Source organism: Onychostruthus taczanowskii, unplaced genomic scaffold, assembly GCF_017590055.1.
Source record: "Onychostruthus taczanowskii isolate IOZ18803 unplaced genomic scaffold, ASM1759005v1 scaffold143, whole genome shotgun sequence".
Classification (NCBI taxonomy): Eukaryota; Metazoa; Chordata; class Aves; order Passeriformes; family Passeridae; genus Onychostruthus; species Onychostruthus taczanowskii.
In genome coordinates, this window is record NW_024498608.1 from 758,044 (window position 1) to 781,207 (window position 23,164).

The 23,164-nt window shown below is 35.9% G+C and overlaps 1 protein-coding gene across 28 annotated transcripts in view; it reads left to right on the forward strand.

Annotated features, from left to right (window-relative positions):
- Positions 1–16,477: 16,477 nt before the first annotated feature.
- Positions 16,478–23,164, forward strand: part of MEF2C (myocyte enhancer factor 2C) — a 135,280-nt gene continuing 128,593 nt past the window's right edge. For 26 of the 28 annotated variants that reach the window (XM_041398264.1, XM_041398274.1, XM_041398269.1 and 23 more), the window contains exon 1: positions 16,478–16,660. The gene's annotated coding sequence lies outside the window, so the exon portion shown is untranslated. Of the gene's footprint in view, positions 16,661–17,955; positions 18,051–23,164 lie in introns of all 28 variants that reach the window. The other 2 variants (XM_041398276.1, XM_041398275.1) reach the window with 1 other exon arrangement.

Consider the following 23,164-nt stretch of genomic DNA (forward strand, 5'->3'; position numbering starts at 1 on the left):
ATGTCTTCTAACCAGTCAGCCTTGAGTATTCAGAAAATTAAAACCCATGATAATACTGAAAAGGAAGAGAAAAATAAAAATGCAGATGGACTGTGATTGAGCAGAGGTCTGGAGGGGAGCTATGTCTGGGCAGGCCTGCTTACAGAATCAGGGCCTTGTTTATCAACTTGTACGTTTGCATTTACAGTTGTTGTGTGTCAATCTTCAGCCCTCATCTTCCCAGTGATATCTAGGCACAGTTTTTTGAGAGAGAACAAAACAAGGTTGTGGGCCAAACTTATTCATTTTGCTGGAAAGGGGACAGTGATCCCTGATGGGTTTGTGTCCTGTCCCTTGAAGCTGTTTTGGTTTTTTCCCCTTTGTCTTGTTAGAAAAAGAAAGTGAAAAAAAAACTGTCAAAAACTTCAGTTCTTTAAAATATTTAGTTGAGAACTGAAGGGAAACAACATATATAAAAGTTATTTTATTTACATTTACTTAGACTTACCATAAACAAAATTATGGTAACTTTTCAAATTATTCAGTGTTAGTTTGACTTTATTTTTTTAGATGCCTGAATGGAAAATAAAGGGTATGAAAGGTAGTAATTTTGAAGTCAAAATTTGACCCTTGAAGGCATTTATTTTTCATATATAATGTAAAAGATGCTAAAAGAAGGAGGGAAAAAAATAAACCTAGGTCAGAAACAAAAAAAGTGTTGTTTTGGGAAAGGTAACAAGCTCATTTGGTTTAGTTTGTTGCTCATCTTTTACTTTTTTCAAGTTGCATTATTGCTCTTTTACATTAATCATTGTGTGATATCATTTACATTCTGAGCAACAAAGACAGCAATTGCTGCTAGAGTTAGTGGGATTTCATAGTCTCTTCAGACCTTGTGAATGTTCTAACTGTAACAATGAAAATACACATGTATTAAAGACAACAAGATAACTTAAAATGAAATAATTACTTTACAATCTGTTTTCACAGCCATCTGGCTTTCTACTCAAAATTTGTCCCACCAGACTGAAAAATACCTGGATATTCTTTTGCTAGTCACTTGAAAAATATTTGGAATTCAGGAGACGATTCTGGAGACGGAAGACATGCGAAGTCCTTGGAAACTATGTGTCAGCCTCCCTGTCTCCAATGGAAAAAAAAAAAAAAAAGTCTGCAGAGAAATCTGACCAACACCAAGCAACTGTTCTGAAGAATGTGGCTTCAACTTTTCACAGTGGAGTCAGCCTGGTAATGACTGCAGCTGTAGTGAAGGGACACAAAAAGCAGAGAGCAGATGGGGTACAGGGAGAAGCTCTTCCATTTCAATGCTGCATGAAATATTTCTTTAGTAATAAGTCCAGATTGAAAATTCTTCACTCTAATTGACCTTACATAATAACTGCTGAGAGAGATTTACTAGCTGATAATTACAGCCCTCCATTTATGAGATTTAGGTTTTCAGCCACAGAGCCTGAGAATGAAATATGAGTTAAACTGCTGCTCTCTGAGCTTGGAGTATTGCATTACAAATATTTATCCAAAACTGTAAGAGAAAAGTGTATTGTCACCCTAAATTTCACAGGGTGTGTAAAAATTAATACATATTCCTGCAATGTGGTGTTCCATTCCTGCACCACATCCTTTTAACTAAAAATTGCAAAATGCTAGGCTAATATTGTTTTCTCTTAAGAGGAAAGCCTTTCATGTTACACTTAGTATTATTTTATTTGAAACATAATAATTATAGGAGGCACAGGTGATGTTGCCTATGATTTGCCATTACAAGTTTTTTTTAGGAAAGATGTTTACATTACAGCATCAAGTCTTAAAATACAGGGAAATATTAAAATTAAGATGAGGAATGCATCTTTAACTTATCTCCTTCCTCCCTTTGTTGCATGCATTATGTCTCTTCATAAACTCCATAAACTTGTCATAAACTTCTGTTTCTATCAGAGTTCAGTTTCATTCTATAAAGAGAGTAGACTATTTTCTGGGCTGGAGTTGGGCTTATTTTTTGAAGAAGACTTTTGTCCAAGGCATTTTTTTTTCAGAATTTAGTTGGAAAACAGTGAATGTGTCACTGGGTTGCAAGAAGAGAAAAGATAGTTTTGTAACTAGACACTATCAAATGCTGCACTATCCAATGCTGCCCTTCAGTACCGCACTCTTTCACTGTACATGCTTGTCAGGAAAAAAAAAGGACTTATAGATAGCTTCACAGCTTTTTTCCATACTACCTCCCTGAGCCATAGACTTCTCTAAATAATCCATGATGTGCAGAACATCACGCTGAGTGTCTGGGAAAACTTGGTCACCCTAAATCAACCAGAAATCAATGACTTACTCTCCCTCAGGTTACTGTCATAAATCCAGGTTATTTTAAAGGGTTTTTAATAGATACAAAGTGGAATATGAGTATGTTTGGACTAAGAAAGTCTACATTAATTTATATGAGAAAGTCCCACTCCGTTTTTTATGAGATTATGTTGTTGAAGCTGACTTCTTCCCTCTATTTCCACACCCAGGCACAGCAACAAATCTGATAAGTCCCATGACTTTGACATCTTACATTAAGAATTCAGGGTCAATAGGATGGAATATATGACTGTGTTAAATCAGGCCCATTTCTCTTGACAAAGGTTAAAGAAATTTTTTTCACTCTTTTCATCTCATTAAGAGTGAAAAAAATGTGGAAAGGGTGACTGATGTTCTAGATAGAACGCTGGCATTGATTTTTATATATAAATATGAAATATTCTCAGAATAGAATACAATATAGATTATCTAAATTCAACATAAGGTGGACATAAGTTGCAGTGAGAGTGACTAGGGGAATAATGGTATTTCACTACTCTAATACTTAACAGAAGCATATCATGAACAGAAGTATATCATTCTTTAGACTGCAGTCTAGACAAATATCTTCTTACAAAAATACTTTAATAATATCCTTGGAAGTGCATCATCTAAACCAAGATATATGAATTTGAGTTACAAATATGAGCTGTTCTTATCTAGAACTTAAGGTCAGTAGCAGATGTTACACATTCCTACAGATGCATGCCAAAAGACAAGGATTTTTTTAATTTTAATGGCAGAAATCTGCCAGCTATTTTTGCCTTGTCTGCAACAGCTGAGCAATCTTTCAGTGCCACGAGGAGATTGAAAACTTGGCTCATATCTAGCATGGACAAGCTTGCCTTAATCACATTGCTCTTTTAAATGTACACAAGGACATCAACATTGACAGTGCTACAGTAAAGCAGCCATTTGCTGAAAACAACTGTCAACATTGTCAAGTTTTTTGGGAATCTTTTACAATGTGATTTCTGTGACAAAAAAAGCTTGTATAATTCTTACAATTGCAGCAACAATTATCAGCCGCAGCAACATATTTATATCAGAGGTACATAGAGAAACATACTGGAGCTGAATTTTCCACCTGACACTCTAAAGCAAGTGGATTAAAAAGCATTAGAACATAAATTAACTGCAACACCCTGAGATTCCAGTCCCATTTAAATAAATTAAAAGATTTTTCATAAAAAGTTGCAAAAACAAAGTAAAATATTTTGTCTTTGGTTCACAGTTCAGGCTTATTCTAAATTTTTCATGTCTTTTTATTTCTATACTAATTTTCCCATTGAACTTGCAAAGATATGTTTGAAAAAACTAAACATAATTACATTATTCATGGTGCTGATACCTGGAATTTTAAAAATGTAAGACACAGAATAGGCGCAGAATAGGTAAATGCTGCAAAGTGCACAGCAAAGTGCTGCAGAGGGTGGGTTGGTGCCAAATCTGTACCTGTATTGGCTATTGGGAATTCTGGCACTTACGGTCTCTCAATTCTGGCAAGACCAGTCTCTCAGTATCTGCCATTCTTTAAGATGCTGGACCATTAACACAAGTCTGCAAATGGGTCTTGGGATTCCTGACACTATGACACTTTCAGCTTATTGTATTCTACTTTCATGCTTTTCTAGGAGCAAGCATTACTTAAATAAATTTTAAAATTAATGGTATTAAATAAAAATAACTGCATTTTGTTAATTACAATAATACTTACATGAAAGCATACGAAGTTATTTCCAACCAAATTTCATCCCAAGTGGTCTTTCTGATTACCCAAAGTCCTAATTCCTCTAGTTTGCCTTACAGAAGTGGGTTTTTTCTCTCTTTCAATCAATCATTCTTCTATATAAAGACCCATAAAATACCTTGTAAAGAAGAATGGGGATCCTGTCTCACATCTGAGGTAGGTATGAGGACAGCTCTGTGTTTGCTCCTGCAGTTCTATTCAGACTGAGCACTAATGCTGCAGAATCTATGAGCCCGTGAACTACCCTGTTCATGTCAAACTGTCCCTCCTGAATGCTAATGAGGGCTCTGGATGATGCTGTCAACAACAAAATTTCCCTGTGTCTTCTTAATCACAATTTCTAAAGTCTTTTGTATATATATTAGCTGCTGACACTCTTAGCTGTTCCAGTTCATTTTGCTAATAGATCCTTGCAATGCCTGGGAGATAGCACAAATGTTACAATTACTGGTGTTTATCTTGAATCAAAGAGAAAGAGGGGAGGAGAGGACAGATTGTGGACACAATATGCACCAGACCTAGAGAGTTTCATTACTCCCAGAGAACCTAGTGCACGCTGTCAAAGTAAGCGGTGACTCACAGTTAATTTGGTTGATAGCCTGAGGCTGCAAATAATGCCCACACCCAGGTTATTCAGCTGTATAATAAGGATGAAAGCCTTATTATGACTTTTGCAGGGACTCAGAATCATTGATGTGGTTTTGCCATGCAAGGGAAGTGCTAAGTGATACAGAATTGTATATGTATTGCTCTGAGCTTAGGATGTGTTTCTAACTTTTCCTAAAGTTTAAGAACTCTAGAATAGTTAATCTTCATGTGATGCCAAAAGGAAGTAGCAAAATAAAGTGACACCCTTGAACGAACTGTGAGGAAATAAAATACACAACATGTGATAATGCCGTGACTCTCTGTTACCATGCATTTCTGGGCAGAAAAGATATGGTCTGATGGGTAATTTGTCATGCTGTGCAATCGACAACAACAGTAAAGAGTCTTCAGACAGAAGAAAATTACACAAATAGTAGGGTGGAAAGGTATAATTGAAGATGGCAAAAATCTGAAAAAAAGATATTTAAAATTACTGTACTGACCTGCTAAATGCAGTTGGGCGTTGAATCCTGACCTCACAAGATGAGGCATTAAATGACTGCCGACAGTGACACTACTGCAGGAAAATGTCAATCTTATGGAGATCTTATAAGGTTAAAAAAATTGTTAGATCAAATATACTAAATCCTTGTTTTACACTTGCATGAACAGCCTGAACAAATTGTGAACCTACAACAAGGAAAAAATCCTCTATGGTCAAGCTGGCAGCTAGTATCCAGACCCATAGAACCAAGACCTCCCCTTCTTCTCATGATCTGTACAAGGATTCATTCTTCACCACTAGATTTGTGTCTGTAGACAGCCCTAGTGATGTTAGTGAGTATTTGCTGCTACTTCAGATGATTTGCTGATTCGTCTCTGAAGATAGAAATTATACTCAGTGATTTCAGTTTTCTGCAGAAGCCAGGCAAGGACCACCAGAAGTCCTTTTCCACTCAATGTATGCAACCACTGTTCCTCAAATCACTGGTTATTTAACAAAAGCTGTTGAGAATCAGAAAATCAGAGAATCAGAGAATCAAAGAATCATGGAAGCAAAACCCTGGTCCTGCACAGGCCACTGCAGGAATCACATCATGGGTCTGAGAGCATTATTTTGAACTCAGGCTTGGTGGTGTCACTTCTCTGGGGACCCTGTTCCAACTTGGGGTGAAAAACATTTCTCTGATGTCTACCCTAAACCTCCCCCAACTCAGCTTCATGTCATTTACTCAAATCCTGTCACTGGTTGCAACAGTGAAGGTATCTGTAGCTGCTTCCCTTCTTTCCCTCATGAGGAATTTGCAGACTGCTGTGAGGTCTCCCCTCAGCCTTTTCTTCTCCAGGCTGAACAGACCAAGTGACCTCAGCCGCTCTTTATACGGCTTCCCCTCCAGACCCTTCGTCATCCTTGCAGGCCTCCTTTGGACATTCTCCAATGGCTTTATGTCTTTCTTATATTGTGGCACCCAAAACTGCAAACAGGATTCAAGGTGAGACCACAACAATGCAAAATAAAACACAACAAATATGTCCTTTGACTAGCAGGCAATGCTGTGCCTGATGCATCCCATTAACAAGTCTTTGAGTTTCTCCCTCGGATATGGAATGTTGTGCTGTAGAGACAAAATCATGTGCCTTCCCATAACAGATGCCTTCGTCCTTCTTTCTCTTCTGCTTCCCATACTATCCCAGAACATAAGTGAAAGACTCTAAAGGAAGTAGAAGGACAGTTTGCTTTTCCTTTTGATTTATTACTTATTACCTACTCTTCTCAGAGACAAGTCGTGATCTAAACCCCTCAGAAACATTGGGCTACCAAAGATTCATATGACATCTATTACTGACTGCTATGTGTCTCCATGAATGTAAAATGTTTATACTACTTGCCAGCTTCTTACTTCACTGGTGCACTTTTGTGCTACATGAAGAATACCACTAGCACACTAATAGCTCTGTTTGCTCTTCAGGAGGTGTTTGAATTCTGTTTCATATCTGCATGCTCTTTTGTTCAAGACAAATCACAGAATACATCTCTTTCTCATCACAGATATACACGAAACACCAGAGAATCATCCTGAAAATAAGCTTCACAAGATTCCCTCATTGTGGGTACAGCATACTGGCACAACAGGAAAAGAGTTGCTGAGTTAAGAGTTTCCCAGCTTCCTGAAGAAGCACCCTCTCTGTACAAAGCCTCAACTACAGAGAGCCAGAGAAAATGCAGAATGATGCACTATAGCATTGCAAAGATATGATAAAAATTGTTACAACAATACAAACACATTGAGCATAAAAATAATCTAAGTGGTGGAACTGCAGGTAGTCTGCTGTCAAGTTAAACAATGAAGCAATCCAGATATTCCAATAGAAATTGTTGTTCCCTGATCTGTACTATTTGAAAGGCTATTTGTCAGTGCATTTAAGTACTGAATGAAAGTAATTCTTCAGCGAAATAAATGTTTATCACACATCATTTGATAATAGTCAGGGGCTTGTGTGATTCTGTGGCAATTTAATTTGCCAGAGAATCCACCCACTATTGCAGACTGCTGCAGGATCCAGATTATAATTTTTAAAATTAAAATAGGGCTTGGTAGAAAATGAAATCTTCTGGATGTTAATTTAAAACAAAGTCTACACTTGATTCACGTCTTTGTTGGTGAGAAGGCTCCAACCAAGCAGCATTGTGTCCAGGTCATGAAAATCTTGGATCTCCTTGACAACAGAATTATACCATGCATGGGAAGATCACCGGCAGGTACAGAAGTTTCCTATGTAAAGAGTCATTTCTTTGATGCTTTGTCCTTGGACGTGTCACCCTCTTTCTGACACTGATGACATCAAAAATACGTTCAACCAGTTTTTCTTCCTCTTCCTTTTTATTATTCAAGTGTCACTTCTCTTAAGTTACAACCAAAAGAAATTTCCCCTGGAATCAAGAGTTTTGCTTGGACTTATGTGCTGGGAGGTGCTGAAGTGGCTGATGCAGGTTGTCATCTTTATGTGTCCCAGTTCTTCATTAAGCTAACATCTTCATTTTGTTGAAAAAAAACTCCTTGTAGTCCAATGGAATTGTGCAGTAGCTGTCTCACCAACACACGTATTTTCTCCCAATTTGCTGTTGAAGGTTGCAGCCATGCTTGAAATAAGATGAACTGAGGACTCTTCATCAAATATGTGTCCTTCCTCCCTCAAAAACAAAGCCAAATTCCCCTGAGTCTGCACATGTGATCTATACTGTACTTCTATGAACACACCTGCAAGATGAGAACAGGTTTGCCAATTCCACTTGTAAGGTGAGTTAGACAGATGCATTTGGTGAACTCTGTGTCTGCAAGCATTGATACAGGAAAGAGGAAGGAAGGAGCCATCAAGGCTCTGACTGTCTTGACAGGCTGTATTACACTGATAAACTTATACTCCACTCATGCCCTCAGACCCAGAAGCTCACTTTTAGTTCAGTCCAGGTCCTTAATTAATTGGAGCTAAGTCTTAAGTGTAGTAGTCTCTGAATGGATTATTAGGCTTTGCTCTGGGTAGCTGTTTACTGAATAAACAGACTTCTACTTTTTTTGCCAGTGCCATTTTTGCACTGTTCCCTGAATGGGTTAATGAGCCATAGTGTAGCCTTATCTCAGCCCTGCCCTGGTCCACTTCTTCCTGGTCCTGACTGTGTTATCAGCGTGATCCCTGGACCTGACTGATTACTTCACCCTGTGCAGACTCCCTGGACTACTTACAGTCTTCATCTGAACCATATGATATTCCCTTAAAATCTAGCTCATCAGAACAGAGAAGCCCATCAGAAAGCTGGAAGCATTCATTAATAGCCAAGCAACATTTACAAAAAAAAAAAAAAAAGTCACTGAATGACCAAATAAAATGATCATAGCAAACACCTGTTTCCACTTTATGCATCTTATCTAATGCATTTCAACTGCAGTTAATACTACTTAAATCACTCCAGCTTCTTGGCAGATGATAAGGTATACACGTTTGAGACAGTGATATCAATTAACTATGCTATCTTTGTTATCTAATGCCATATCAGCAATTACTACTACTTCACAACTTACCATTAATGCATTTGATGAGGGTTTTTCCAGAGTAACATTTATTTAATACTTCTTTAGAGGTTAATCAAAATTCCTATGACTGTCATTTACTATGATCTGATTTTGGATATTGTTCAAATCAGGGCTCTTAGAGGCATCAGCTTTGTTTCAGTTGCAATGAATAGGGTACATTAATGACAAGAAACAACAGAGGATTAGAATTATATTTTGTATGTACAAGTGGCTATTGGAAATCTCAGTTCTTCAGAATATCTGAATGCTACTAGACATTTTTCTGCCTACTGCTTATGGAGCACTGGACAATGTTTGCTGTCATATTTAGAACTGAAAAGGTAGGACAAAGAGAGAAAGTCAAGGTGAAATTAGTTCTCTGTATCATTACAAGGGACAAGAAAAATATGTAAAGAGTGAAACAACCTGTATATTCCTCCTTTTGTACTTCAAACTGAGACCAAACATGTAGGAGTAAACAGCAGCCAGCACATCAATCTATCAATCCATACACAATGCAAAGCATACACATCTTAGTAATGCTCAGATTCTGTGATAATGTTAAGTCAAGTGCTTAAAATATCACAAATATAAGAATTAGCTGCCATGCAGCTCTAAGCAAGTTGTGTCTATGCATATAGGCATGACAAGAGCTTTTAATCCCTTCCCCTCTTAGGTGCCAGTTTTCTGACTGAAGTCTCAAACAAGTATACACAAGCATACACAGCCTGGTATTCTCTTGGCAAATTTCTTCTTGGCAGACACACTATTTGAGCAGGCAGCAGGTATGTTACCAAGACTATCCCTGAATTTCTTCCATTATTCTAAAAATCTCTAGGTGTTAGCAATCCCCAGTGAAAAAATTCTACATGTTCCCTTAACAGATATAATTTAGAATACTTCTCCTTCTGCTGATTTCAAATTACTGCTAAATCATCATAGAAAATCCAGCCCAAGGCATATACCCCAAAATAGTAACTTTAAATTTGAATGATTAAAATTTGACAACTTACAAACAATGAAAATCTCGTTTTCATTGAGTGCAACTTCTGCATATCTGTGGTCCCAGAACTACCTCAAATGGTAGCTTTCAAATCAATTGTTCATATAGAATGAAAGTACTAAAAAAGAAAGAGGCCCACTTACTCATTTATTAGTAAGCATCTTTTGTAGTCACTGCAACAAATGCAAAATAAATATCTTATCTATTGAACAGAATGTATTTCTAAAACTGGACCTTTTATGAGTTTGAAAGACAACAACAAAATATGAAAAATTACTTGTGGGAAGAGGAGTTGAGTAATTTTACATGAAACTGGGAATGTTTAGTGAAACCCCTTATTTCACTGATCCTTTCCAATATTTATTATAAATATTCATTTTCAAATAATTAATTTGACAATACACCGTATTGCTGATTTGCACTAAAATATTTTCATTCTAAAAGCTCATAACATTTTGAGGGTTTCAGTTTGCTTTTAGATTGTATCTGTGAATGACTCCCTATCATATTTTAATTTCAATTCTTGAGCAACTATACTGCCAATTACTATGTAAAAGAATTATAAAATATAGCAGATCAGTCTGTAACAAACCACACTTTGGCAAAAAGGTCACTATTTATAACTTTAAAGTAACTTATAATAAGTGCTAATTGTTCTACAGTAAACATTCCTGGGGATGTTCTCATGTCTTTTCTATGTTGACAGAACCTGGAGCACATTAAAAATAATGGCCTTTACATAACTGAGTTCTTCCAGACTGCATCTGCTTTCACTCCAGTGGTATAGATGCATTCACTTCTACCTCAAAATTGGTTCTCATTTTTATTATTTTAACTGTGAGAGAATCTAATAAGACAGGTTTGTTGTGAGTTAGGTATGTGTAGTTCCTGGAATGAGCCTTATTATCAGCCCATCACCTAATAGGTGTGCACATAGTGTGTATCTTCTATGTGAACTTCATGTAACTGAGGCAGTGCTACAACCTTCATAGACCTACTCAAAGGCTGCTCTGCATGAGATGCCAAACTTGGGCCCTGCAGTGTCATCTCCTCCCTTACTGCTCCTATGCTCTGCATATTGAATCACACAAACACACTGGCTACCCAGTATTACTGCACGTGTCAGAAAGTACTTCTGACCACATGAATGACTTCTCCCCATAGTTTCTTCTGCATTTTTTAAACAAAATCTACAAATAGGAGCATTTGAGGTGCTTGTACAGTTGTGTATACAGTTGTCTCAGTGTTTCAGCAAAATCAGTAACTCTGTGCAAGGTCAGATTCTTCTCCCATTCACTCATTTATCCTAATCCTAGAGTGCTTTTAATTTTCTTTTTTGAAAAGTTGTTTTCACTTTAGGGCATAAAACAGGAAAAGCAGAGAAGCATGTTCCAAAGTTTTCTTTTTCTCCCACCATCATAGACATGCTTTTTCCAAGGTTGGGTCAAATGATCCTTGAAGTCCCTTCCAATTTGGTATTCTGTGATTCTAGTATTATCTTTTTTCCTGCCTTCAGCTACATTTATGCCAGATCTGACTGGTTTTGCTGCACAGCATGCATCTGCCTCTTCCTACAAACAGACAAAACCAGAATTTTTCCTACTTAAAACACTGTCTTTTCCCTTTGTCTCCTTCTCTACCTCACTGCATTTACTCCATTATCTTTCATAAGGAGCTACTAGGAGCTACTAAATACCAACACCTTGGGACCTACTGTATGGACCTACCTATTTCCAACATTTTACTGTGCAAATTCTTTCCTAAATAAAGTTCTTCATTTCTTTGAAATGTGGTTCACAACCATTCCTAACAAAGCACTTAAATTGTCAGATACCTCATCTTATCTATCTTAACCCTGTCCTACATCCTTTTCTCAAAATTGTTCAGAATATTGCAGCTAAACTCACTCTTTTCCTTTACTTTCTATGTACCTTTCAATACCCTTTCTTTAGGGAAAAATCTCAGCTCCTGGTCTGTGTCAGGGAAACTTATTTGCTCTCTCTCTTGCTTGCCAAATATATATTTACATCCTTTGTCCTTTCAGAATTTGCACAGTGATAGAGGAGAGGCCACAAGCAAAGTTGCCCATGTATATTTACTGCTGTATTGCACCTATTTGGGTAAATTTGTGAACAGGGACTTTCACACTCCATCACCTTACTACTGTAACTTTGTAATTCCTTCCTGGAAAATCTCTGCTCCTACCGGTGGAAAAGACTCCCACACCTTTTCTAGCCCAAATTTTAACCAATTTTCTTGTGAACAAGTTCCTCAAACATAGCTGGTTTTCAGTCAGTCAGATTTCTTTCTCAATCCTTTTCATTTGGGTATGCTTCAGGCATGGAAGGGTCAGAATTTATGGCCTGTTTTTGCTCTGATAGCTCAAAAACAAGTGGAGGTTATTTTACTCCTTGGAGAATTCCTTGTCTACATTTTGTTCTGCTGATGGTCCATAACAGTCTTCATGTAACTCAGCTCACTCTTTTTTTTTACAGAAATACTACCTGCTCCTTTGTCATATTCTTAAAATTTTATCCTGGATTTTTTCCCTACTTATTTGTATTTTATCTATAAATTCAAAAAACATTCAATGAGTCTTTATTTTTCTGAAGTATGCCTAAGCTGATGGTACTAGAAAAGTGATCTGCAGAAAACTAAAATAGTAATAATAAGTTAGGCATATGATGATCTAGAGTTGTATAATATGCCCATTATCATACGATCTGTGCAGTTTCGTCATAGCTTTTTAGCACCTGAAAAACTGAATATAGGCCAAATGTTGAATCTCTATTTTGCGTGATGGAGAAGGGAGACAGATTTTATCTGCAATATGCTCAGGCTGACTTTCTAGCATTTTGGAAGTGATTCTTTAACAAATGCTATGAGAAAAAAAAAAAAAAGAAAAAAAAGAAAAGAAAGAAAAAAAAAAAAAAAAAAAACATTTTGGATTAAAAAGCTAAAAATCATAAAGCTGAGAACATATTACTTAGCTGAAGATTTATGTGCCCAAGAGATACAACTACCAATTTTCCTCATTCCTTTTTCTCCCCATGGACTATGGTTAGGAAGGATTGGATTTTTACCAGTTACACAGAGTCAACAGGGCCAATCTTGGTTTCATCATTTCAAAACAGCAAAGTCAAGACCAGCTTTCACTGTAGTTTGCAATGCACCAGAGCAATCCTTCAAGAATATAGCTGAATTTTATTTTTTTTTCAGGATGATAAGCAAGGTCAGAAGTTCCATAGGCTGAACACATAGAGGGCTGAGTTGAGATTAGATTCTCTTTCTACTTCCCCATTTAGTACCCCAGCAACCTTGACCTTGTAGTAAGGTCAGGGACATGATGAAAGGGAAATGAAAAAATTGCCATGTGCACTGCTTCCTTCTGTGGAGGCTGAAAGTTTCACCTCTCTGATATGCTTAGTTGGCTCAGAGTAAAAGTTCCTGAGAGCAATCACAATCCTAGGTCTCATGTGGCAATCTGCAGAGCAAAGAGGCAGAGGCTTTCACAGGGGGTCAGGCAGCTCCACCTTGCCTACACTATGATTGTACTTTTTAAATAAAATTATTACACATTTGTGAACAGATATCCATAACATCCATAAATAAAAGTATAAACCTAATATAGAGAATCTGGCATGCAAAAAGGTAACAATTTTTGTCACATATCAAAGTTTTACAGAATTTGTACACAAATACTGTTCCAGCCTAATCAGTGGACACATAATTTGTGCCATCAGTGCTCATCAGGAACTGTGCTATGCACACAACATGGCAAATAAGAACAGTAACAGTAGTAAATGAAAATAATATGCAGGGATATATACTTAGCAAACCCAGGCTCTAAAGCAGTAGCATTTCAGAGAGAAGTACTGGATCTTTACAGACAGAAATGTGTTTTTCTGATAGCAGCTGTAATTAACAAGGTATTTCATTGTTTCAGCCCAGCTCAGCTGAAGAAAATACCTTTTATAAACAAAATTAGGGCAGGATTTTTAAAAATTACAGAGAAGACATTAAGTAATGGATATCAATAACTAATTTTCATATATTTTAAATCACAGTACATTAAAAATGTGCATCAGTTGTACCAATTAATAGGTGGAATTATGAGAGAGTTTTGAATTTGAGCCAAGGTAATATTGAAATAACTACATTTTATCTGCAAAGGATCTTCTTCAGAATGATAGCTTTGAAAATAAATGTAGTTCATGCCAGTGTTTCTTTTTCTGCATGGAAATAGCAATAAAATCCCTTATTTCTCTTAGCTCTATATATACAGCTTTGATATTTTAACTAAGTAGTGTGGCAGACACATATTAACAGAAAAATAATTATTTTGCTTTCCAGTAATTTCTGGGTAAAAACCCAGAATAACCTTCTTTATTTTCATCCTTTTTTTTCAGTTTCAAGACAATTGTTAAGCTCTCAGCTTCTGTGACCTACTATATAGTCACATGAGTGAGAATGGTTGTTAAAAAGAGAAAACTGATTTCTTATCAATGTTTTCCTATTTCTTTTTTCAGAAATACTGAAAACCAGACTAGTTTAATGCAATAAGAATAGTGATTAAGTCTGATGGTAATGTGAATTATGATAATTGTTTTACAAATAGTAAAGGGTTATGAGAATTTTCAGAATTTTAATTCATCAGGACTTTTAGAGCATTAATTTTAATCTAAGAATAGAGTGGATAGAAGGCTTGAAATGAAACACTTGATTTTATCAAATATTATGAAAGTACAAGATCTTATTATGACAGATATAAGCCCCAAGAACCAAGCTTCCACATAGAAAATAATAAAAACACTTAATTATTTGGTGCTCAGCTCTTGAACCCTGAATAAGTGAAGTACATATTGAGAGAGCGGTACTTAAAGTGTTTCCATGGATACAAGATGATGCCAATAAGGTCCGTCTTCCTATCTGAAAGGGTGCCCCTGCAGAGACATAAAGCTTGGTGAGTGGTTGTTTATACAAGTAAGCAAATAGGAACCTTGTTTACCTTACAAAAAGCTCCTGGTCTGCAATTTTTGCCTCATTTGTTAGAAAGGAACATTTTGCTCCTTCTAAATAGCATATTAGAGCAAAATAGACATTATTGAATTTTTTTCTTTAAAGCCACTTGAGTTTATGGCCTAGTTTTCAAGTGGAAAATGGAGTACCTAGGATGCTACCAATCCTGGCACCTATACTGGTGACCCTTTTTTTAATTCTGTGAGAAGACACACAGCTGTAAATTACACCTTTCTCTTTCAATTACCTGGATCCTTCTCCAGGAAAAAAAAAAAAAAAAAAAAAAAAAAACCACCAAAAAAACGAGAAAAAGAAAAGCAAAGAGCAGATATAAATTATAAATACCCTTATTAAAAATAAATTATAAATATCTGTTATAGATAAGGGGATAATTTGTGTTGGAAATATAGGTTTATTAATATGATATAAGGTAAAGCTGTAATATCATGCCAGCTGAGGGGAGGGGGTGATTGCCACACAGGACAGCTTGCAGCCAAGGAAGAGGTGCATCATTAACATACGAAGAAAACCTAGCTCGCACAGGAGATGGGCACTCCCCGATGGCACGACCACGAGAACGCCCGGCGATGACGGCCCATGTAGATGTCCACCTCAGATAGACAGGACCATCAAGGACATTCATCTGAATGAAGGATTCTGGGAACTGGGGTCCGATACACATCGATTCCCGGATGTGGCTTTGTCCAGTACAGGACAGTGAATAGACACTGCCTGAATATGAAGAACTCCAGGAGGGGACAAAGGGACTCTGCCGTGGGCAAGAAAAAGAGTATAAAACCCGAACTCTGCCAGGCCTCCATGGTGAACAGGGGGATTCGGTGCGATAGAGGCCAGATCATAGTTCACACGCTCCGATCCCGGAGTCAGCACTACTTTTTGATTGGTGGCGGTCAAAACCGTATATCGGTCGTGAATAAATTCTATTTTTATTTTTATTAAATTGGCTGGATCAATTTCTACCCATAACACATCCATAAGGATAAGAATGCAGAGTTTTGATCACTTCCCTCAAAAGACCCTCCATTTACTTTAGGACCCATTTTAAAAGTGGCTGGTTCCTAGACTATGACAGCATAAGTGCTACACACATGTGATTTTGAAATTCAGACTCAATTCTGCATGCTTTTTAATTTTGGAAATGAGATTACCTTCTATGTGATATGTTTAAGTTTTCTAATACTTTTTTTGATAAAAAGCACAATGAATTATGGAAGGGAAAGATAATCAACTTTAACAGTTAGCACAATTTAACAACCTGAATTTAAATTTCTGTGTGCTGTGTTCCTGTTTAAACAAAGTTTTCTTCCAGCCACAATTAAGACAACACAGCCTCATCTTGTTCATAGATTCTTCTTGAAATAATGTCATTTTAACATCTATTTAAAGGAAGAGATTTTTCTTTTTTTTGCCATACACAAGCCTCTTGGCCTTCCTTGCTCTTGAAGAGGTGATTCCTGGATACTGGATAAGACAACCGAGTAGATATTTTCCATTTGAACTTGCAGAGTACTTTTGAAGGGGGATGGCAATACTCTGTTCATTTGCCAACACTGACAAAGGTCTGCTTGTCAGTGATATCTTTTACAGCTAAATTTACTCAGGAGTGACAGAAGCAGGTGCACCTTGGCCTGCCAGACACTTGTGCACACACATCACACAGCCTACAGGTCAACATCCAAAGGAGAAAAAGCCTGGGTCTGCAGAGCAGAGGGTGAGTGAGGCAAACACAACCCAAACTGGGGGGCTTCTCTTCAAAGCCAGCTGGTCTGGCTTTATTCTACAGGAATTTTTTTACCTGATTTTTTTGATCAACAAAGCCCTCAGCAGGTGCTGACGGGTACAACTTCCTGGAGAAGCAGAAGAAGGGCACTGGTGAGTTTTAATAGAAAAAAAATATTAAATAACTATTCTTATGTCTCTGGAATGTTCTGCTTACCACGGCACTGAGAGATTCAGCTCCAGGCTCATGGTTACTCTCACAAAGCTTTGTTCAAGAGAAAACAGATAGCTTTGTAGCATGCATTTGTATCTAACTTGATTTTATCTTCTGTTGCCAAGAAAAGTTTTTTAAAACTGACTGGATACTTATAATCACTTTCTTTCCACTGTTTTTATGATTCTCAATGGAAAAAAAATAGAGGATTTCATGCAGGAACAGCATGCTAGATGGTGCTGGCTGAGGGTGTGCTCTGTGCTCTCCATCTGCATCCTTCAAAAAAAAAAAAGTTATCCTAGTAATTTCCAAACAAATCAAAAGGATTTGTTGTCTGTAGACTGCTCAGTATTTGGAACTTTAGCAGTCATTCTAAGGCTTAGAAATTCCTTCTGAACATCAACTAAGTTTCCTTTGTAATAAACGAGTGAAATTAACACTGTTTAGAGCATTTTACAAAACAATCAAAGGTTTATCATGCAAATCTGTTGCCTTGTACTAAAGTGAAATGTAAATTGTAAGTTGCAGGCTCCATGAGAGCAGTGCTTGACACGGTGTTTTTAAAAAACATCCTGAATTTACACATTCCCTTGTTTTAAAACTACAAATCATGCCTGTGTGTTTATTCCCTAATTTGCATAAGAACTGGAAAATTATAAGATGGGGGGATTTTCTTTTTTTTTTTTTTTCTTTTCTAGACCAATAAGTTTTCAATTAATGTAAAAATTCAGGAAAATATGACCACATGTTAAAATAAATATTTTTTTGAGAGGAGAAAATGATTTTTTATTATTTTTTCTGTTTCAAGAACTCATTCTTTCAACTATTTCACAGTACTCATTACAAACTGCTGTGTTAAATTGAAAACATTTATTTAAGTGAATAAACAGACAGAAAACTTAACCATAGGAATCTTTTTCAGTAAACAGATTCCATAGTTGCAAGTTACTGCACATAGAAGAACTAATGGGGGAGAAAAAGGAATCATATGTCAATATACTGTTAGACTATTTCTGTAGTAGAGCTTCCCCACATATCAAAATAAATGATACATCAGCAATGAGTAGTCCAAGATTAGGCTGAATAATAATACCTGAATAACAATGCTCTTTTAAACATCCCTGATCTTTGATTTTGTTTCTGCTAGGCTGCTTGTTGTGGGACCCTGACAGGGAGGTCCTACCTCAGCAGAGGTAGATCAGGCACAATTGTCATCCATTTTCTTCATTTTCAGAGGCAAGGAAGTGGAGAAGACATTATTTCTGGTTTTGGAATGTGCTATATGAAAATAATCACATCTTTGTTTGCTGCAAAGATATCCTGCTCTAGGTGAGAATAAAAGGCCAATAGGATAAAACACTACTAGTCAAAGCATAAAGTATACTTTTAAATATTAAAGATATATTTTCTGATCAAGTATGAAATATAGAACAAACAAAACCCCGAAAAATAGAGCTGCTTTTAAAATGAGCAATGTCTATAAAACTCTGCTTTTTCATAGATAATATGTAATGTATGGAAATCAAATCCTCTAGTCATTAAAACAAAGCACTGTTAAATGCAAAGTCAGTAAATAGTAATAGCAATTCCTGAAACTAGCTAGACATTGTTCATGACACACAAAACAAGAAAAAACATACAGCCTGCAGTTTACAGCCTTTAGTTCTGTACACTCTAGGTTCATCAGCATTTTGCTGTATTGATTTTAAAGGCTTGGAAACAGTAATCAATGTAACAAACTCCTGGATAATTTCATTAAATTCCAGTGAAGTTATTTCTATATTTCACTGCACTGAGGGAAAAATTATTTTGTGAAATGGAAGTTAAGATGCTTTCTTTTTCTATAAAAAGACTGTTTAATGTTTCAAAATATAGAGATTACTCACTAGATAATTTAGAACATTAAATTTAAATGAGTACCCTTAATTGATCTTTCTGGTTTCTTATTTTTGTCATCAACAGATTTCAGCATATTAAGTGAAATTCTGAAATATTTCTGTTATTAATGAAATATTGAGAGATTAAGAAATAGAAAAACCTAATTGAATGCACTGAAACTTTATAACTATTTCAGTTAGAAAGAGAATCACCCCTAAAATACCTGGTTCATTCTTTTATTTTTGTACCAACTATTCCCTATTAACTAAGACCTCTGTGGTTAATTTTGTAAATGATGGCAATTTATTCTACAACTTTTTTTTTTTTTTTTTTTTTTTCTTTTCCAGTAAATCCACTTTTTAGTGAAAGGAAGATATCTGTATTAGTTTTTCCATAATGCATGTAAATAAAAAAATGGGATTTAACCACAAAGCTTTGGTAAAAATCTCAATTTATGAGATGCACAATCTGGATTGTGTTCTTCAAAAGTTAATTCAGTTTTTTTCATATACTGCTACATCATATTTTAGAAGCATCTCATAACTTTCTACTGTCACTTACACTGGTAAAAACTGGACACTTTCCACTGAAGGCAGTGAAGTTGCGTATAAAAGTTAGATAAGATGAGATGCATTGTAAAAAATCAGTGGGGAAACAGAATGAATAGCTGTAATTGCAGCTTGATACAAGAGTACTTTAAACTTAAAAATTTTCCATTTTATGCTTCTATTTCAAAGTGTATGTGCATATTTATACACACACACACACACACACATATATATATATATATACACACACACACACATATATATATATACCTACACACACACATATACCTGCACATATAAAGTGTGTGTATGTACAAATATATATATGAATGTATATATATACTTTAAATTTATCTCTTTTTTCCCCTTGGTACAGTAGGCAAAACTTATTCTAAAAAAAGGCATTTAACTTTCTTCTTGGACTTTCATTAATTAATGGTTTTGTTCAGAATTTAATTGGTTATTGGTCTGAGACAGTCGCCATGGAAATCAAAAGATCAGACTACCATTAGGAGTAGTGGAGAACTCCCCTCTTTGTCAGTCTGCTGGCAATGTAGAGAGCCACTTGGAGCCTTGCCTGACGGCTCCATGCCCCTGTATGTCCTGGTGGCTGCAAATGGATGGCTTTGCAGCTGCTCCCCACCCCTGCATGCCACTGTGGCTGATTCCCAAGTGAAGACACACTCACACACCACTCTCAATGACTGCTGGAGCTCCACCCTCTTATTCCATTTCAAAAATGCTGTTGCACTCCACATTCACCATAAACTAGCTAACAAGGACAGGTCTCAAGGTGTACCCCTTGTCACAGTGTACGGGCACACAGACTGCTTGCCAGGGGGAGTGGTCCTTTTCAATTAAAGTGCTGACAATTTATTGCATGGTCAGATATGGGTTTGTTCCTTTGAAAGCAACTAAACATTATGAGACAAGCTCTGAAAGCACCACTTAAGAAATCTTCAATAAAGACAAAAGCACAGTGCTTTCTATGCATAACTCTAAAGGCACTGGATTCTAAATCAAGTTCAATAAATGTAGCTTGCAAAGAATAAACATCTAAATTTACGCTAACATACACAAGTTTACTGGAAGATGTAAAATAATTGCATAGGCAAAAAATAATAAAAATTAATAAAATTAGAGAATGAATGAAACAATTACAGTTTTGTTCATAAATATAGCTATATAGCATTACTAGTTCTATATACATATTTAAAAGTTGTACTTATGGCATATGAATTGCAATCTAATGTTAATGTAGCTGATGCACTGTATCCTAAAACATCTGTCAGGGCAAAAATGTTAAAGGCTGAATAGTATGATACCAATGTGCTAAGTCTTTATTCTGCAGATCAAACATTTCTGTTTATGGGTCACTACATTTTATCTTCTGTTTTGACTCTTTTTTTAACAAAATAAACCTCTCCCCCAATAATTATAATTTCTCTCTACTTTCTTTTATTATTATAAAAATAACAATACAGAAGTACACAAAATGGGTGCTTCCTATAATTTTTGCTGTAGTTACCTGCAGCATTCATTCTTTTCCTTCACTTTTTAAAGCCCTATATGACTATATGCAAATTGCTCTTTCTCTAGTATCAATCCATCTCCTAAATTTAAAATTATTGTAGGAAGAATGCTTGGTAATAACAAATTATTATTGTGTGCAGTAATTCTAAAAGAGTATATTGACACTGAGAAGAATAGAAGAGACTGTGAAACAGTCTACTTGTATATCAAGAGATTGCTCCTACTCCTAAAAAAAAAAAAAAAAAAAAAAAAAAAAAAAAATCTGTCCATTTAATGATGTGTCCTTGCACTAACTGAGTGCATTAGCCATTTAGTACTGCATCTCAGTCTCACAGAAATGAAACTTAGGCTTGCATTCTTCCACAGAAATACAAGGGAACTGGTTTCCACTTAGGGCAAAGAAGCACTTGGTTTCTTTGTTCCTGGGAAAAAGCATTCTTTCAGTAGCTTCCCAACTGCTAGGTTTAATCTGCAAAAAGGATGTGGGAACTCCTCATTGAATCTCAATTTAATCCAAAAATTCTTAACCAGTTTATCCCCACTAGCAACAGTTCTCTTGAATTATTTCTGCCCATATTCCTATTGTCTTATCTTCCCCTACATGAACATGTAGACCACAAAAAGATCCTTCAGTCTCACTTAGGACCTAGAAAACATGTACCTGTTCCCCAGCTCTTGCCCTTTTAGCTGAGCAACAGCAAAGAAAACAACTCAATCACATCCAGAGGTAAAGAGGTTTTATAGCACAGAAATTCCAACAGCTGTAGATTTAAAATATAAAGACAAATAGAAGAGTCACCATAACATATTTATTTGTTATTGAGAGTCTAAAAAAAAAAGGCTAAAAATATATTAGGTCAGTTCAAGAAGTTTCAATAGGTATTTGCATAAAGTCAATTGAACTTTTTGACAAAAGAAGGAAAACCATGAAGTTGTCTCTATATGGTTTTTAGTTGCTTGAAAAGAATAATAATTTCCAGTCAAAGGAACTTCAATTTAGTAATCAGATTTCTTATCCTTTAGCCATGTTAGGGTAGCTATCTGTAAAGTCACTGGTGAAATCAAAACTTGCTGGTCTGATTGGTGCAAATTTGCAATAACATAACAGACCAGAAATGGGAACTTAAATCTGCGCATCATACAGGAGCTGTACAAAGAAGATCAGACTAGATCATATGGCAGTAACAATTATTTCAGATCAAATATATCCAAACCAAAGTACAAATCTAAACATGACCAGAGGCTTACTTTCCTTTTAACATCAATAATGTCAATTTTTTAAAGTACTTCCATGGGAAGAGTTAAAACCCCACAGCAGGATGCTAATGGAAGGTTTAAATAGATTAACATAAGTGGCATAATCATGTCTAAAAGTTGACCCAACTATTGTGCAATTACATTTATGGTCACAGAAATTAAGAGTTCTTCACTTATCAAGAACTGTCAACTTTCAAAAGGCCTCTCTAAATCATCTAATGAAATACTTGTATTAATTATTGTTTTTAAAACAGAGATCTAGTATTACAGCAGCACTTAGAAGACATATTTATAAATCAACACTTGTGTTTGGAGCTGTTCAAACAAAAAACAAAAGCATGAATTTAGAAGAGTTTGAAAACACCTAAAACCAGTGCATTTTGTCAAAATGTCCACAGAATAACCTATTAGTTCTTGCAATATACAGATATATGCATGCAAGCATATCTGTATAAAAAAGTTTGAGAGTGATACCTTCATACTCTCATTCCAGATATTAATCTATCACTCTTGCATTCTATATTCAATTTATGGTGTAAATATTGCTATTAGAACAGGTCGGATCATTGACCATTAACATTTGTGCATCATTTACTCCTATTTTAGTTCCAGAAAGTGGTATGAAATCTAAAATAGAGGCATATTGTCAGAAAACAGCAAAAAGCTGGTTGCTTATCCAAAATATAGCTCAAAGTCTAATCTGGAAAACCCATGAGAATTATTTTTTAGGGGGAAAAACCCAAATTTTGAATACTTTAAGAGATGCCTTTCATGTGTGACATTGAAATAACATATAAAGCCAGAATGGGAAACCATAGTAGATTTCAGCAACAGAAGATGAAGTTGACCAACCTTTTTTTCCCCCTTACAACATGTTTGAGTCTGAATTTTGCTTGAATTGTGGCTAGGCGTCCATCCAAAACAAACCTCCACTTTGCTTGGCCCTCAAAATTACCATGAATTTCTTTGTCTACACAGATGCAGATGCTGATCTAATTTGTAGCAGCTGCAGAATACTTAATTAAGCCTTTTCTGGCCATTTATGGCTGTCTGCTTCTGTATCACATCATCACTCAATGCAAGATAGAAAAAAGCTTGAATGTCACACAATTAGCAAGGGGGTGCAATCATATTTTTTCTTTTAGGTTGTGCATTTTTTGTCAAAATACCTGAAAATATCACAATACCTTAGTCAGGCAATTCCATTTCTTGAAAAGAGAAGGAATA